The sequence below is a fragment of the Perca fluviatilis genome, chromosome 24, assembly GCF_010015445.1.
Source record: "Perca fluviatilis chromosome 24, GENO_Pfluv_1.0, whole genome shotgun sequence".
In the NCBI taxonomy this organism is placed as follows: Eukaryota; Metazoa; Chordata; class Actinopteri; order Perciformes; family Percidae; genus Perca; species Perca fluviatilis.
In genome coordinates this window covers 3,188,266-3,204,749 of record NC_053135.1, presented here as the reverse complement: position 1 = coordinate 3,204,749, position 16,484 = coordinate 3,188,266, and positions in this window count along the sequence as shown.

The window sequence follows — 16,484 nt, the reverse complement described above, 5'->3', positions numbered from 1 at the left end:
TTGATTTGACTTTTTATCGCTCCCATTTGTTCTTTCTTCAGTTCATTTTCACATGAATTGAAACCCAAACTGCCTGCTATTTGATATCTCACCCTTCCGTTCTTTCTGTCTTTGTGCTCCTGATGTTTGGTTTGCCCCCATCAAGCGATCCAGAGATAGTTGAATTAGAGCCCTGCCCAGCGCAATTAAAATCGTATTATTGCTCGAGTGTGACCCGGCCTAATTTAATTGCTGTACATGCTCAAAAATGATTAATAGATAGAGTTTGTAAATAGCCTGGGCAATGACGATAACACCAAAGATATGGTTAGTTGAGTGCATTATTTCTTGCTAAAATAAACATTTGGAAAACACATTTGGCTCGGCACATTGGATTCCTGAAATGTTAGCAGCAGCGGGAGGGCGTAAACTAGGGAAAAGAAGAGTTATGTCTCATGCATATAGCCAATTGATCATTCAGCTTGCCTTCTCTTATTACTCGCACACTTATTTTAGCTGGGCGACACTATGGTGGATATTTGTGATTAGACATTTTGTCCCGCAGACACAATGCAAGTGTTGCCAAAAAATCTTGCTTAACAGTTTGAGGTGGTGTGTGTCTGGATGTGTGTGCCTGTACCTGCATGTAAGCGTGGATGGGTGTGTGCTTACATGAATGTTCTCAAAAGGATAGAAATATACTAACCGTTAGGACTTAAAAAATGTTAGAGAATATTTTTACTCAATAGAAATTTCCTCACAAGTATTGTTGTTCAAATCTAAGCATGCGTTTTTGTCCATGCGTATGCCTTTGTGTATCCCGTTGTCCAGCGGTGCAAGGTAAATGGGTGTGTGCTCATTAATCTCAGAGTGTGTGATGGAGCAGAGTGGTCGGCCAAGCTGCTGAATGTCTAAGCAGGGCGCTGTGCATGTGATTTATCGGGAGGAGCGTGCATTAGGGCCCATTCGTAGCCATTAGCCCGGACAGCTAAGAACGCCGTCACCTCCTGCTACAGCCACAGGGACGGAGGGCGGGGCCTGTCGTGTACAGCTTGGTACATTCTGTCCAGGATGTATAAAGGGGGCACAAATGACATGTCAATAAGTGTTGATGAAATAGTGAGATTTGATGTACAGTACGTGACAGGATTGTGTGGTCTTTTTGGACTGCACTTCCCCGGCATCATCTGTCAATCAATCAGCATGCACACTTATGTCTTTTTCTTTGGATTTTCTGTTGGTGCGGCTTGCACTTCTATAGCTGGCACGCTTTTCTTCATGCCCAATATACTTAGAAAGGCAGAGTGGCTTCTTCCTCGTGCAGATACTCCACACGAACCCAGACAGCAGTTGTTATACTGGCTCAAGGTCGAAAGTGAGCCCAGATTAAAGAGAAATACAAATGTACTCTACTCACCTCCAGGAAGCTAGTGTGTCTTTGGCTCTGTAATGGTTCTGTAGCTCATGTGGGCTCAAGATTAGAAGTTAGAAGAAGGGTATCCATGCTAAAACATGCATGCTCAATGGTGCAGCAAGGTTGAGTATTCACCAACTGGCATATGTTATGAAAAAAAGAAAAAGGAGAGGGACAGTCACTGGCTCGCACACCAGTTTTGTTGGAATTTTAACCATTTTACCATTTCTTGTATTTCTTTTAACCCCTTAACAAGCAGCAGTACCATTTTCAATTAAGACATTGTCTGAAAGCACAAAGCCTCACAATTCTAACAGTTTAATCCATTTGCCAGCAGTGCCTAATTTGTGCATACAAAACAGAACACTAAAATACATATTCACCATGTTTGTGCCTCTGTAAATTCAGTTAGGTATCACATAGACAATACATACAGACATAAGACATTTTGATTGTAGACTCCAAAGAGATACCTTTCAGAGGAGACCAGGGTCATGAATGTAATCGAAACAGTGCAAGAACAGAGCCACTTTATTTGGGGTATGTTAGGCTCAAACCAGGGGGGGTGGTTGTTAAGGGGCAGCAATCACAAGACACAGAGCTCGGATATGATAAGTGTTTAATGCACCTTTGCAAACAAACATTGAATTAGTGGCCTTGGCAGCACTTTCTGAATATTTAGATTATAAGTCTTGTGTGTGTGTGGGTGTGCGTGGGTGTGCGTGTGTGTAGCTAGTCTATATCATCCAATGTCACTGGCTGTGTGAATAAGCGCGGTGGGCGGGTGGGGTTATGGGGGGGGGGTGTCACTCTATTTTGGCTGAGGTAATCCATCCATTGTGTTGAACTTCTTCATCTGTATCAATTCATTGAAAACACACCAGCCCTGTGGAGTGAAACTGAGCCTGCCCGGCCCTTTCTTGACAGGGCAACGAGAGAGAGAGAGAGAGTATCACGGGATGAGTGTGGGGGGGGGGGGACGGGCTGGTTCTGGGGGTTTGGGTGGGGGTCCATGAGGGGAAACTTTGGAGGGGGGAAAAAGGGGGTAGCGGACCATGGGAAAAACACAATCCCTGGCCCCTCTATAGCACTTGTTCCACCCCACTTCACCCGCACACCCACCCTGTGTGTGCCACTTGTCACTGACCCTTGCAACCCCCTTCTCATTCTCCCCAAGCCTTTGAGCCGGTCTCTCTCACTGGGCTGCAGATGTATGTCAGCCTTCCCCCATCCCCAACCCACCTCCACCACCACCACGCCCGCTCCTCCTCCTCCTGAGACCTGTGGACCTCCACACTCTAAGGCCCCTACCTTTACCTCGCATGCCCAGGGATGGTGAAGCGTGGTGGGGCAGAGGCTGCGCCCGGACCCCCGCATCGTATCCCAGCGAAGAATGGACCAAAGGAATAAAGAATAACAGAGAGGATCCCTTTTCTTTGTGTTTGCACAAAGAGGAAGCAGGCTGGGGCACGCAGTAGAAAAAAAAAATGTGTCTGTGAGTGTCTGCGGTTATTGTGCACATACACATGTTCAGGCTGTGTGTATTAAGTATACTGTGTATATGTCTGGTCTATGGGCCGTGGCAGGAGGGGGAGGATTATTGCTGCAACATGCGCCCTCAGTGACAGTACAGTAATTGGTGTAAGGCATCCGTTCCCTTTGCCACTAGTGACAATGTAAGCTTTCATTAAAACATACGGCAGAAATACTTATGAAATGAATCATTACCACGGACCATTAGCCCGTCTACTTTCAATAATTGAATTTGTCAGCAGTATCCTTTTCAACCACGAAAGCCTCCATCATATTCTGATGATGAAGGCGATCACTAACAACAGTTACAGAAATATCTGTATCCCTTAATTATTCTCCTCCTTCTTCTTCAGCCTGTCAATCACTGTTGTTGATGAACCTGAGTCAGATGATTAAGAATCAGCGCCGACATTACAAGATTGATTTAATCTGTGACGAGGTGTTATCAATGTCATTGATTAATTGTTAGCACGTGCCATTTGCTGGATGCTTTAATCCGGAGTAATTACAGTAGAATGAGTGGCTGTGTTTATAGCCTGGGTGGCCCTCTGGCAGTGTCGGAGCCACACTTTCAACATTCAGATATGCAAGCTGTTAAGTAACATTTGATGCTCCTTTGCCATGTAAAATGTAAAAATAATGGTAATTGCAACAGCACCGAGGGATTTCTGCATTTCCCAAACTCATGACACAGCACTTGGCGAAATGCAAATCTGCATTACAGCATCGCCCCGGCTCTTTTCCTTATGTTAAGCTCTTCTAGAGCTGTAATGCTAAAGCAAGCCTGTGAGAGTCTTTTTAGAGGGAGGAGGAAGGAGAGAGGCAGCCAGCAGGGGGAGGTAAGACAAAAGGAAAAGTAAAAGGAGAGCAAGAGAGGGAGAGGGAGAGGGGAAGTGGGAGAGGACATGGGAGGGTAAACAGAGGAAGGATGGGGAACGGAGGAGAAGGCAAGGGGAGGTTGAAGGAAGGAGGGAGGCTCTCTGCTGGGGGCTCTGATCAATCCCATTGGTTTTTTGGTCGTACATCAAGCGCACCCCCAGCTGAGTGGCCGCCTGGCCGGACCTCCCCCATTTGGTGGCCTGGGGAGAGGAGGGCAGCGTGCCGGCGGTGCTCTGGCCTTTCCTTGTGTCCAGCTGTGTGCTCCGTAGGGACTACAGTACAGTATTGTAGCGCTGACCGGCAGAGAAAAAGCACCTTACTGTACATTTACACCAGGGAGGAAGGAGGGAGACTGAGGGGGAGGGAGGGGAAAAGAATCATATGTGTTTACTTTTCAGCCTTGCCATTAAACAAGATTAGCACTTACTAACATTATTCAAAAAAATTCTTTGTTCAATTTCGAGGGAATTCACTTTTCCACAACATTTCATCTGCTAAATTGACATAATTTTTCCTATAGCCTGGGGACGGCTGATTGACTTCAGTAATATCACATAGTGAGTTCATGAGTGTCATATTTAGCGAATGGGGCCTACAGTATGTTTCGGTTTGTATAAGTGAGCGTTCAACAGCCAGAAATGAGCAAGAAGTGTTTGTTCTCCCTCCGAATCTGTAATATCAAACTGATGAATGTGCTTCGACCCAAAGAGAATCAATTGGAACAGAGAGAGAAGGAGGCTGTCAGAGGCCCCCTAGGGTTGTTTTTTTTTCATGGTATATTGGTGTATTTTCTCATTGAACTTTCCCAAATAGGAGTTCTGTGTGATTTAGTGATGCATAAATGTCAAAAATATATACTTCTAAGCACATAGACAGCATTTAGGGACAAAGCTCTCCTAAGTCTAGCAGCATTCACCTCTAAGCGGTGTGTTGGCTGTTTTAAATAATATATCACTTAGTTCATTTTCATTTTTATCAGAGCCTGAAAGAAAAGAAAGCGTTTAAGTTCACAGTCTATTTTCAGGGTGTCAAACCAGGAAGGGCTGTGAAGTTTTTCCCTTTGCAAGAGTCTCACTCAACTGCTGACATGCTGCTCAGCTGCAGTTTCCACTAAAACAACAGGAGAAAAGAGAGAGACAGGTGTGCAGGCGCGTGCGTATTGTTGGTATAATCCTATTTTTACTCTACCTGTACTGCAGCTACTGTATCACACCACATACAGCAGTCTATGCTGTTCAAAAGAGCGCCACTGTATATTTAGCCTCTCTAAAAACCAAACAAACGCCATGTTTGACAAAAAGTGGACCTTGCAAATTCTTATTTCTTATTCTGTTTATTCGCAGGGGTTTTTGTGCATGGTAAAAAAAGCTTGGTACCCCTCTTCTGTACTTCATGCTTTGACATCCTGATGGACCATACTGTCCTTTCACCATGTTCTCTCCTCTGTTGCTCTTCCTGAGGTTTCTTTCATTTTTTTCATGTTAAAGGAGTTCTTGGGGGGGAGTTTTTCCTTATCCAAATCGAGGGTTTAAGGATCAAGGGTGTCGCATGCTGTGTACAGATTATAAAGCCCCTTGAGGCAGCTTTGTTATTTGTGATATTGGGCCGTTTAAATAAAACTGGCTTAAATCTTTTCTCCACATAAAAACAAGCCACTTGCTGTTGTTAAGTATTTTTCTTTATCATTTATGGCTGCAAACACGAAGCCTCACTCTGGCTTTGTGAAACTTTCCGTTTTATCACAATTCCAGAGCGCCAAGTATTGCTTTACATGCTGCTCGCTGTCAATCACCTGACACCCACAGGAAGAAACCGAAGCCTCCTCCAGGAAATAATCCTTCAGAAACATGCTGCTTTACAAACTGTACTGTCACATCCAGGTCTCTTTTTTTATTTAGAAAGTCTTTGTTAGCCAGGATAGCAGTTACTTTAAGGTTGGATTCCAAACTAGAATAAAAATAAATAAATTCAATTAAATTCAACTCAAAACAGGAGTAAATTAGCGCTGAGGTGTTGCAGCAAATCACAATGCGTGTGGAGGTGAGTCATGCTTGGTTGCTTGAGTGAAAGGTGTTAATGGTGATGGTGGAGGACAGATCGGGGAGAGCGTCCAAGAGCCCTCCAGTTTGCTCCAACGCCCGGAGCTGCCTCCATGCGTGCATGAGCCTCGTTTCTCTGAGTTGAGAAAAAAATAAAATAAAGGATGAGGGGTTTTCGAGGGGGGATGAAGGAAGAAGAGGAGAGGTTGGAGAGGTGAATGGGGGAGGGGGGGCTTGCTATAGCTGTCCGGTGAGATCCGCTCACAGCTGCCTCCCCTCCTCAGCGGCTCCTCCGGTGAAAAGGGCCCTGAGTGGCGAGCGGATCCATTTCAGCGTGGAAACCCCACACACACAAAGCTCTGAAAGCTGCTCTTATGCCACCTCTCGGTATCTCTTACCTGTTAGCCCGATTAATTATTCCCCCAAGTACAGGAGCCAGGGAAAGGAGACACCGCGGATGGGCCAGCAAGATAGGACTGCACTCTCTCAACTGAACGAGAGAGGCCAGATAAAGAGAGAGTGGGTGGTGGGGTGAAGGAGAGGAAGAGGAGGGGGAGAGCTCTGTTGTCTCTTTTTTCCTCTCTCTCAGCCTACACTAGGAACTTACAGTCTCCAGCTAATGTACTAGAAAGTTGTTCTTACACTATACCCACACTTTCTTACAGTACAGTCTGGTGAAAGAGCCAAGAGTGGGGGTTGTGTTTTTTTTTGCATTCCCCAATCAGCTCAGGCGGCAGCATGCCGGACACGTGAAAGACCCTTCATCCCTTCTGGAAAAAAAAAGTGAAGTTGTGTTTCTGCTGTTGGTGTTGCGCACCCTGGAGCATGTCGTGTGGATGGCGTTTTTTGGCAGCAAAACCCCTGACGCAGTGACCAGGAAATCCATTAAACGTGGCACTCGCTGCACGCCTTGATTGCTCTGACCAGCAGGCCCTGGTGTGTCTTTGTGTGAGAGTGTATAGGCAGCTTATGAGACAAAGAATATTTGTCAGTGTGATGTCTGGTCAGCACGTTTTAATTCAAGAAAGAGTTACATTCCAAAGACCAAAGAAATATTCCAAAATTCAAAGGCATAAAGCGGTCCCAGCAGTGCTCTCTGCGACTTCTCGACAACATCCGTTCGCCCTCAGGTCTGAGCATCCAATCGCTTTCATGAACGAGCACTTCCTGGTTATGCAGAGCAGTGGGTTTCCATGGCTATCAATCGGCCAATAGTGGCGCAGCTCCTCAGAACAGCGTGTTGAGAGCGAGGGTCTCTGGGGCAGCCTGTCTTTTTAAACAAGGCCAGACACTTCACAGACAGGGAGAGGGCCAATTAATTCTGCCGGGGGCAACACTCCTAGGTTAGCATTTGCTTATAGTGATAAATTGGCGCTTTGTATCCACAGTAAACTTCCTAGGCTCCCCCTGTTTTGGCTGGCTTGGCAGGTCCAGGAGTGATGTCATGGGGTTCAGGCTGATTAGTCGGGTGTGCCTCGTCCTTTTTCACGGGGTCACTGCACTACTGTCTGTGTAAAATTAATTAAAAGCTGGCTGGGGTTAGTGTCTGCGCTAATTCCAGCTAGTCGCCAACATCTGCTGAGGAGGGAAATTAGGGGGAGCATTAGTGTGGATGCGAAAGTGAAAGAGAAACCTGGACATTTATAATATTGGTGAACTAAATGGGGAAGATGGAAAGTATGCAAATGTTTCTTAAATTTGTACATTTTTAGATCAACTGATGTCCAATTTGAGAATCCGCTAAAATAACATTTGAGTAACCGGCCATTTTGCAAAAATAAGGTCACGATAGGTTCAAGAAATGAGACGGACAAACAAAACAATCAGTAGTGACGTAGAAATCACCCCACTGAGCTTTCCCAGTGGAACTTGACGACTCTGCAATGATAATAAGTATGAATAACCGAATCTGCATGAAAACCGAACATCTTCATCCCCGCTCCCCTTTCCTCTCTTATCCCAGTTTCCAAAAGCTACCGTGACTAGAAGTAGCCTCTGGTGACTCCACTTGTACAGCCATGTGGCCATGTGGTCTGAATTTAGCCATCCTTTATCTCCCTCTCCCATCCGGCTTCCTTTCCTTACTCTCAGTCTTTGCTAAGTGGTTGCATACATACATGTGTCTTAAGAGTCCAGAGAGCACCAAAGCAGCAATATTGCAAACCAAACTGTGGAGGAAAGAGGGGGGGCGGGGTGCGTCTCGGATATTTACTTATTATTTAATACTTTCTTTTCCAATGCCTCATTATTTCTTAAGCTACAGTGTAGCACGTCAAACATCCTCGCAGCGTTCCCTTTAAAATCTCCCCCAAGGTGAAAGAGGTCGATCATTTTTCTTTCTTTTTATGCGAGCAGCGTGAATGAAAGTCACGGCCAATTTCCCTTTTAACGTGGACACGGGAAAAACAACAAGTACTAGAGCAACAAAACAGCCTTCAGTTGCTGAAGCAGGATCTTTGATTTGGCATATCAAAGGGGAGCGCGATCCCTGGGTTGCTGTGGCTCCCAAGGTCGGAACACACAGGCCTGAATCCGATTGGCTGGCGCCTCTGGTGCTGCTGCACATTTGCCTAAAAAGGGGGCTCCATTAGAGTATAGGTAGAACATGTATTTTCCACTAATAATAATAATAATTTCCACTAAATAATCAAAGTGCTTAAATTAATTTGGAGGTGTTTGTGACTGTAAATTATGATGAAATAGCACGCAAACCCTAAACTGCCTTTTATTTGTTTATCACAGAGTTGTAAATTTAATTTCCATCAAGGACTCTCACGAAATCATGAAAATGCAAAGCACACCCATATTGATGAAATGAATGCAAAAAGAAAAGACTTTTGGAGCAAAAGAAGAGCTTTTTGTTGCCAAAATTGTCCTTTAGCAAGTAGAAATTTGTAAAAACTAGCTTTTAATTGAAATAGTGAAGCTCTATATATAATATAATATCAATAACACATACGCTTTTTGGAATACGCAAAAGCAAGCAAAACAAAATGCACAAAATGACAAATATTGCATGCACATAGCTGTGTATGTGTCTGTCGAGCTGAAATAAAGCCCCTGTCTCCATAACACACACATTACTTTCAGCTGACTGGTTTATCAGAGCTGTTTGGTCTCGTCTGGTTGCAGGCCGAGGGAGCCGCTGATCCTCCGGCGGATCGACAAGGGAAAGTTGATATCATTTCCACTGTCGGCTGAGCCGGATCCAGAGGTTTCCCCTCATGGGGGGGTCCTGAGAATGTCACTCCCTTACAGGAGACCCCTCCTCCTTCTCCCTCCTGCTGTTATATTCACCTACTTTATCTCCAAATGTCACAGAGTATAGTCTTGCTTTGCCTGACCCTCCTCCAAAGTGCGCTGAAGGAGGGTCCGGCTACTCCACATAGCATTCAGGGATGGGAGGAAAATGTGCTCTGGTTTATTGGCATGTCTTTAAACCGATCGTCATGGGCGGCGCTAAGCTCCACACAGAGCCACTGCAAAATAGTCGTGCGAGAGAAAACTCCAATTGGGCATATAGTCTAGCTAGCTGTCTGGATTTAGCCTGCAGAGATCTGAGGAGCAGTTAACCATAGTCCTCAGAAATCCACCGAATTTAAAATTCCAACACAAAGAAAGCTGAAGGAAATGGAAAATACACGCATCCGGCGGAATTTCCCGTGGCACTGGAGCGATCCCGGAAGTGTAACGTGAAGGATATAGACTACAGAGAGTAAAACCAATAGAACAGGGAGGATTTATCAAGGAGGCTCTGTCAGGTGCTTGAAGGAAGCATGTAAACCTGCAAAAGTGATTTTTAGCTCCATGTACTCTTTGATACATTTATTATACACTCAACTGCTGCAACTGAGTATTCAGGTCTGATTATAATGTCTAAATGAATACTTCTTTTACAGTGTTTATATGCTCAGCTCTAAAAAAGGCTAAGAAGTTATTGCAAGCAATTTGTCCTCCTTTTTGTATGATATGATATGGTACAGTACCATACGGTACAGTACCATACGGTACGAGCCGATTCTGTACGAGCCGATACGGTACGATACATTATAGTACGGTATAGTACGATATGGTACGAGCCGATATGGTACGATGCGGTACGGTACGATACGTTATAGTACGGTATAGTACAATATGGTACAGTGTGATACAGTGCCATATGGTACGATGCGGTACGGCACGAGCCTATACGGCACCATGCGGTACAGTAATTTGCAGTATGGTGCGATACAATATACTTAATGTCCCTGTAGGGAAAGTTGTCCTTGACTCAAAAGCTGCACACTGACGCATAATATATTGTCTTATCATATAGCTGCCTCCATAGTAGTACATAATAATACAAATTAATAATAAATATATATAAATAAAGCAACATTGCACATACACAAACGGCGATAAGAACAAGCAACATATTACACAACCCCTCGCATCATATCATGAATCTGTTGCACAACCCTGCCGCCTCAAGCAAAATTATTTAAAACTGTTTATTGAGGCACAAATTAGTTTTTAAAACGGCTGAGTTCACATTGGGGTACTCCATATCGTCTGCCAGAGGGTAAGAGCTTATATTCGATATTAGATGTCTATTAAAAATAAGATGTATGTGTCATCCCCTGCTAATATCAGACATTCTTGGGATCAAATTGGTCACATTATAATACAGTTATATGAAAATATATAACATTTATTTTGAAATACTTATTCCTTTTAGAACAAAGAGTGCTGCAGAATAGGATATGGTGTAACATTTTGTTAGTTTCGATCCTTTCATAGGGTTTTTTGACAATAACAAAAACATAGAATATCACCAGCCTTATCCTTTAATATGCATTGATCCATAATGGTACAATAACCCTGTGCATTCATGTATTGGACCTACTGCACATGGAGGAACGGCAGAATGTGTACTCCATACTGCAAGTGCCTGCATCTTTGTACTTATTCCTATGTTCATTGTCCTTCTGATGAAATTCAGTAATATTCTGAGAGCTATTTAGCATGTTAAATACAGGATACATGCACATTTGAGTACAACTACTGTCAGCATATTTCCTCTGCTGGCCCAGCTCATTATAGCTGCAGCTTTATGAAATTTGACACTGTGAATAGTGAAAGTTTTTTTGCATGAGCCTCGAGTTCAATTGGAACAGTGGGATATAACGGATTTCTCCTGAAAGGGTACAGACACCTGGTGGTTATGGGTTTGGACAGCAGACATGTCATATTGACGGTTTCCCCCCACTTCAGCAGCACCCCAAGCTCCGGCTTTTGTGGATTTCTTTTTTTTTTTAACACTCTGAAATTGTCAATCGAGTCAGTGGCCTGGACAAGCTCTTTCTTTGTGGCGCTGGGGCTTTAAAATGGTGCCAACCAAGCAGCATGGACGAAGGATTTTAAAAAGGCACAATGAGCTGGGGGAAAGAAAAAAAAACCTAGCTACCTGGGAAACAAAACCAGGGGCAGGCGAGAAAATGTCGAAGAAAGAGAAAAGGGGGGCGGGGAGGGGGACCCTCACTCCCCTCTATTCCCCAGCCAATTCTGAGTCCTCAGAGTAAGCGGCAGGCATTTCTAGTCTTGAGAGGAGTGACAGAGAAAAAGGCGGGGACAAAAAAAAGAGAGAAAGAAAGTGAGAGCCCGTCTGAAAGAGGAGGAGAACAAGAGAGAAGAGAGTGGCAAGGGGGAGGGATGGAGGGAGAGCAACTGGTGGTAAAGGAGGGGGGGGGGAGGGGGGAAAAAAAAAAAATTTGTTTGGAGGGGCGGGGGCCAGTTTTTCAAGGCAAATAATACCGCCCAGATTTAATTGGGAGCAGGTATTGCAAGGGGCTGTATTACTTTAATTGGGTAGGGGTTCTCTAAATGGAAAAGACAAAGTATAATGGCCAAATTGTGGTGCACAATAGCACTTAGCCCGGGATTGTATGCATTCGCTAATCTGCCCTGGAATGAGGCAATTCTGAACAATTTTCTCAGTGAAACCAGCTGCAGAAAGCTTGTCCCCCTTTTTTTTCTTCTCCCTTGGGAAAGTGTAAGATTGAAACAGAAAATACCTTTACCCGGGCAATCATCTGCCACGTGTGGAAAGCGGATACAGCAGTGAGTGGTGGAAAGAAAAAAGAGAGAGGGGAATCTTTGTAGCAGGGAGAATGGAAGGCAAAAGGAGATAAAGCGGGGCTCAAAGTGGGGCCTGTCACGGTCGCCAACGAGAGAATAAAGTGATGACATTTACAGTGACAGATGAGACTGCAAGGGAGAACTGCCCACTATTTAGAGGAAGGAATCTGATATTTAACAGACATGGCCTCTGATAATTAACAGTGGACATGTATTTAGTGGTGGGCCTTGTCATTATTAATGACAGACTGAGATCCTGATATCTGCACCATCTTAATGAAGTACAGCCAGCCATGCCAGTATCGGGATGCACGCCGGATGTTTGTTAGGCTTGTAACAAAGTTCCATTTCATTCTATTGTGTTCTAACTAGTTTTAATTCGAATGCACTCCTAAGTTTATCTGAAAGGAGTTGAAGAAAACCATCCCAGTCATAGGAAAAATGCTGCAACTATAACCCCTGCACTTGCTGTGGACAGGAAGTGCTTAGCAGCACGCTGCCACATTATCCCAGCATGCACTGTGCCAGTGCGCTCAGTCTTGTGTATCTTATCGCCAAGGGAAATGGAGGGAAGAGGAGCAAGCAGCAGAGAAGTTGAAGCCATGTTCGCATCAAAAGAAGTCTTTTTTATTTATTTTTTTATTTTGCTCTCCTACTCTCACTTTCTGCTGGGAATGGAGGAAGGCAGGGGTGCCAAGTTGTACAGTAATTGTGCCGGTGAAGTGAGAATGATTGCTTTTTATTGTCCATTGTCCCCACAGGTTAGTGCAAGGAAGGTATTGTGTATCCTCATGGTGAAGAGGGAGAGGGGGGGGAGGGGGCAAAGCCTCCATTGGCGAGGGCCTCTCCTTTAGCCCAGGTGGGTTTCGCATTTAGCCTGAAAGCCGGCTGAGATGAGAGATAGCGGCTGGACACTGCGCTTAAAAAGGATACCCTGCTGGGTTTGTCGCCGCTGTGCAATCCAGAACACTCCTTCCATTAAAGGCACATATGCTTACATTCACAAGGACTCAAAGATTCTGAGTACGGCAGCGCCACTCTCTTCATTTTGTCGTCAAGAAGTCCAATGACTATATCCCGTATTCTGCATTGTGACGAGAAAAAAAAAAAAACCCAACAGCAGTATTGTCCCAAGGAAGCAAACCTTGGCATATTGTTTGAAGGCTAAATTGCTCCCTGCGAAATGCACCCTCTGCTTTATTGCAGGCGTCTCTCCCATTAAAATGTGTGGGTATTGTGTATGGATTACAATAGCTAAGAGGAACCCAGGGACAGCTTAACCGTTCAGAGAAAGTGAGATGGAGAGTCTATAAAAAGCACAGAGTGGCTGGGGTTTTGTCAGGAGACGCGTACTCTCTTCCCCACCTGGTGAGGAGAGGAGAGTTTTTTTTTTTTTTTTTAGGGAAGAACTCACTGTCATGAATATTACATGTGAAGGAGGAAGTAGCCAACTCCAGAATAGAACATTCCTGTATATTAGATTACAGTAAAGGGATTCCTTAGAGGGAAATTCTTGATTAACTTGTACCAAGTGTGTCTGGCAATTAGTTACACTCTGCAGCGGGTAATCCATTGGTATCAGAATGACTTAGTAATGATATGTAATTAAAAGATGAATGAATATGTTACTCACGTGTAATACAAATTGGATCTAGAGCGCACTTTGAAAATATGCTGGACTCATTTTTATTGGATTAATACAACAATGCATCAAATTCTTAATTTCACCTGTCAGCCTAAACAGTCTGGTCTTTGTCTAACAACTTGAAACAACCTCAAGCCATTTTCAGTGATGACGGGGTTTTTTTTCCCTCCATTACACTGATCAGGAAATGGATTTTCTCATCAGTTGCATCACTATAGATAGAGCTACTGAAGTTCTGTTTACTGGTGTGATTATCTCAAATCGTGCTTTTTCTGCAGCTTTACAGATCCACTGACGCTAAAAAAATGTGGGGAAATAGGCGCAGAGCTCTTACATTCTCACACTTAAACGACGGAGTAGGTTATTTGGAATAGGTTGTTTGCCACTGACTCCCAAAACGATATGTAAGAGCACACGTTGCGAAACAGTCACAGTTGACATTTGGTTAACGTGAATTGAAACAAAACTACTTGGTTAGGTTTAGGAAAACATCATGGTTTAGGTTTGTTTGTTCCCCAACTTAATTTACGTACGTAAGTTAAAATGAGTCAACAGAGTTCACACGGGACATGAACAGCGGTCTCCCGGGTGAAAGGCCTGTGTTTGTCGCCTGACTTCCTCCTTTGCTCTCGTCATAATTATTTCTGTATGTGTCCACTACAGGTCGCTGCATACCAAACGTAAAAATGGGTCGTAATAAGCTGTTTGCACACACGACCTTTATGTCTGTTTTTGGGGGGAGGATGGTCTGGAAATATATGTTGCAAAAAAAAAATGTTTTGCAACATAAGTGAGGTTTCTTAAAGAGTTTTGTTACCTAATCGCCAGCAGTAGCTTGTTCATTTGCCATCTGTGAAAGACTTAATTTAGATGACCACTGGCTAACCAAAAATAGTTAGCTCTACCAATGTGAGCTGTCTAAACCTGGGTGTTTTCGGGGTCTAAGCCCTCGAATGCACCACCATTACAGAGCATTAGAGCTCCAGGGCTATGACAGAGCCATAGTAGCAAAAACGTTGCTACATAGTGAAGCAATGGATTATATTGTTTTATGGTATGATGCGGGAAAAGGCATATGACTTCATTTCTGTATCTTAATGTGTATGTGCATGTGAACGCAGATGTGGGGAGAATCTGTGCGATGTATCGTTCCCTCTCGCTTGACTTCTTGGGTTTCAAAACACTTTTTCACAAGTCTCTCTCTCACCATCCACATCACACATGTCATTCTAGCACGTAGTACTTTCAGTGACTTCTTTACAAATCAGGTATTTGTCACTTTTAATGAACATTACTTCACACCCGGAACGAGGACAATCTGCCGTACAGATGTACGTTATTCCAGCGCTGCTGCAGCTTGTGTTGGACCGAAAGATTCACGGAGGTGTTATTTTGTTGGAGCAGGATATATTTTTAACACATCAGATTATCAAAAAGCTGAAGATGTAAGAGGAGTGGATGGAAGGAAAACAGTCACTGTATCAGATTCATTGGGTGGAAATGTAATTAACTGCAAATGAACTGGCGCCTGATACTTCAAAATGCAACCAAAGCAGCACTTTGAAATGATTACTTTGTTATCTGCTCTTTTAAAAAATTGCCATCTTTTCCGCTGATTATCCATTAAAACAACTATTTATTCAATTCATCTTTAAAAAGACAAAACATTTTCCTTTCAATACACATATTTTTAACCGATATCAACATCTGATTGAAGCAACAGAAAAACATGTCAACAACATAACAGACCTCGATTGTCCTACTTTATGGCTCCTTTCTCCAATTAAGGATACATTATTTCACTCTATTATTTTTGGCATCACAGATTCGGGTGAACAGTTTTAACCACGGATGGAATACCATAGCATTCGGAAGAGATATTTTTTAGGATTAATCCTAATATCTGTATTGACACCCCCTGGCCTTTTTAGCACCACTACAACATTGACATTTTGGCTTTTTAGTGACCTGTATGGATGGTTTGCCATAGAATTTTGTACACATATTATGTTCAATCAAACTTTGGACCTCAACCTCTATCCATCTCTCAATTTGTTTTTCTTTATGAGAATTGTAGCTGTATAGAGCAACTAGTATGGCACTTGACCCAATTCTTCCAATTAAGGATAAATTATTGCACTGTACATTTTTTTTTATGTGGGTGAACTTTCCAAGCAAACTGTAAAAACCTTGTCCAGAGCCACAACAGTGTGCACTGACGCTCAAAGCCCGCTTTGTGTTGGGCACGGGGAGTTACCTTTTTTGAAACCACAGGCGGAATATAAACACTGGGCATCCATCCATCAGTGTAAAAGCAGATGAATCGCTCTGATTCTGTTAAAGGGTTTTTAGGGGTAGGAGGTGGCGAGAGCCGGGCCTTAGATTGTATGATAAAGTATGGCAGGCAGATTAAAACAAATAGGGCCAAATGAGCAATCAGTCCTCGCTTCCCCCTTTAAGTCCCTCATAACAGAAGTACCATTGCGCTGAGAGTGTATGCAGACACTATAGTCTGGTTGTGAGGTAATGCGAGCTTGTTTTGGGGTAGGGGGTGGTGGTGGTGGTGGTGGGCAGTGGTGGTGGGCAGTGGCAGGGGGTGCTGCAAGTATAATTTGTTCTGTCTGGCGGAGATATGTTGTGTTGATGAGGATGGGGGGCATTTTGTACACTTGCTCCCAGTACGATTCCAGTCTGGGGTTGCAGGGCCCCGGGTGGCGGTAACATAGCCACATCCCCCTGCAATGTGAGCCGACAGAGGCCTCTGTGCAAGATGCATAGATATAAAACACACACACACACACACACACACACACACACACACACACACACACACACACACACACACACACACACACACACACACACACAACCCTGGAAA